Genomic DNA, 2,411 nt, shown 5'->3' on the forward strand with positions numbered 1-2,411 from the left:
TGAAATTGTTAGTGCATTAAAGATGTTGTTCAGGGTTGTGTTTGGGCCTGTTTGTGCCGCTACGTGTGGGTTGCTACCCAGCTATATGTTTAAATGTAATGACAATTTCAATATGAAAAAGCCATCTAAAAGAAGTTTTTTTTTAAACTTTTTGTAAGAAGAGTGCCTGCAGACTTTTGCTTTTCATACATTTTGATGCTCATATTGTACTTTTACTGAAGTAATATTTTGAATGCAGAACTAGAGGTTTCATATATTGTTGGTACTTTCATTCAAAGATCTGAGTACTTCTTGTGCTACAACACTTTGTTTTGATCTTTTTATTAAGAGTGAAATAGATAATTATATGTTTTCAAGACTGTCAGTGAATTATAACCTGTTATATAACAAATGGAAGCTTTAGTAGACGTGAAGTTATTTGTTGGTTACACAATGAGCAGTTTTGACAATGCATAATGACAAGACTTCTAGCAGCAAACAAAACGGTGAAGAAAGACGGTCGACTGAGTTCAAAATGTCTCATTTTATGGGGTTAAAGCAGCAATACTGAGGCAATTTATTGGGCACCATGTCCATCAGAGTTGCACAAAAAGTTGCCTAGTGTATCACCACCCTAAGTCTTTTATGTGCAGGTGAAAATAAGAATGTAAGAATTGTCTGTCAGCCTCCTGAACTTAAAGACCCCATTACTTACAGTCGAAAAAGTCAGAATGCATAAAAGTCAAATCCAGAATTAATGCCAAGAGTTCTTTATTGAAAAAAAACAACAACAGCAAACAGATTATTCAGAAGCAAACCGATGTTTTAAATGAACAATGGTGTAGCAAAAATGCAATATCACCTCAGTCAACACACAATGTCATCATGAATGAATATGACAAAATTTGAGTGATGATATTACATAAAAGCGAATCACTTGTGGTGTGTGGCAATATAAGCTTCGCAGTCTTCATCTAAACAGTAAGCCTGGAGCCCAAAATGTGTGTGTGTGTGTGTGTGTGTGTGTGTGTGTGTTTGTGTGTATGTGTGTGCGCTTTGAGGTCAGCTGTCCCGCTGAGAAGATGATGAAACGGCTGTCTGCCTGGTGGAATACCTCTGCAGCCCCATTTTCCCATGCCCTATGCCTCTTTAAAGTTACATCTGAAAAAGGTATATGCATAGGAAAAAGGAACAGCGAGTGCAAAGAGTCCTGCTGCCCTGTTGCTGCCAGTGCACGCCAGAGCCTGGAAGGCAGGGATGGAAAAAAAAACAGCTGGTCAGTTACATAGTCTACATGTCCAAAAGAAGTTATAACTCCGATAGGATTTTGCCGTTTGACTGACATCGCTTGACATGTAGAGGAAGAGCAAAAACTCAGATCCTATCTCTTAAATACAAAAAAAAAAAACTTGCTTAAGTTTGGCTGACATTTCTCTACTTTCCAACAATCTTTTAGAAATGAAATTAAGTTTCGGAATGAATGGAGGCATAAAGTGGACTTACCCTGTAAAGCTCCAGATGAGTGTCTCCTGGGAAGGCACCTCCTCTTGGCCATTTATCCCTTCCACAGGGACCTTGAAGATGTTTGAAAAAGACAGAGTAGCTGTTGTCGGGGCTCGCTCAGCACTTATCCTCCCTCCTTGGTTTGGAGCCATGGCGACGCACCTGTGGACACCACACACACACACACACACACACACACACACAAAAACTGATACACTTAGCTTGGGATGCCTATGCAAAGTTCATTGTCTGTTATGGCCAGATAACTCCGGTTAACAGTGAACTTGTTACAGATATTATCTCCTATCTGCACATGCTGCAGACGTTGAAGGGAAACGTTCAGGACGGCTCGTTCCTGCCGGCGGAGAAGTTTCTTATCTGTTCAGGGTTTGTTTTTTTGCTCCCTCTCTCTCTCTCTCTCTCTCCCAGAAGAGGGGCCCCCATGCCTTTTCAGCCCCCAAGGTCTCTAGACAAGGACTCTCAGGGTGTGCTCAAGTGAGACACACACACACACACACACACACACACACACACACACACACACACACACTCAGGCCATGTCGTGTGTAGTGCAGGGAGTGTTATGGCATGTCAAGGCCAGTGCAACCGGGCGAAAATGAAACTGTGCTCTTTTTGAGTTTGAGCGGTCTCATATCACAGATTTTTAGTAAAGGGAGATCTATCTTAGATAGACCCATCATGTTGGTCATCTCACTGGGCACTGGACCAGTAAAAAAGCTCAGTATCTCTGGGCTAAACATGTAATAATGAGCACCAGGTAGACAGTTGCATACTTTTGGCTTGGTATGGTCACCTGAACATCAGGGACAAAAACCACCACAAAAGCCATATTTTAAATGGTGGTTGGCAAGGTGCAATAACTCAGCTTAATTTGCACATGCAATGTAGAATTTTTAGAGGTCGTTCCA

The 2,411-nt window shown here is 41.4% G+C and overlaps 1 long non-coding RNA gene across 1 annotated transcript; it reads right to left on the minus strand.

Annotated features, from left to right (window-relative positions):
* Positions 1-733: 733 nt before the first annotated feature.
* LOC114572326 (uncharacterized) lies at positions 734-1,814 on the minus strand. The gene is made up of 2 exons (XR_003694755.1): positions 1,483-1,814; positions 734-1,223 (listed from the first exon to the last, which is right to left on the minus strand). It is a non-coding gene; the product is annotated as an uncharacterized LOC114572326 (long non-coding RNA).
* Positions 1,815-2,411: the final 597 nt, after the last annotated feature.

This window comes from Perca flavescens, chromosome 17 (genome assembly GCF_004354835.1).
Source record: "Perca flavescens isolate YP-PL-M2 chromosome 17, PFLA_1.0, whole genome shotgun sequence".
Taxonomy (NCBI): Eukaryota; Metazoa; Chordata; class Actinopteri; order Perciformes; family Percidae; genus Perca; species Perca flavescens.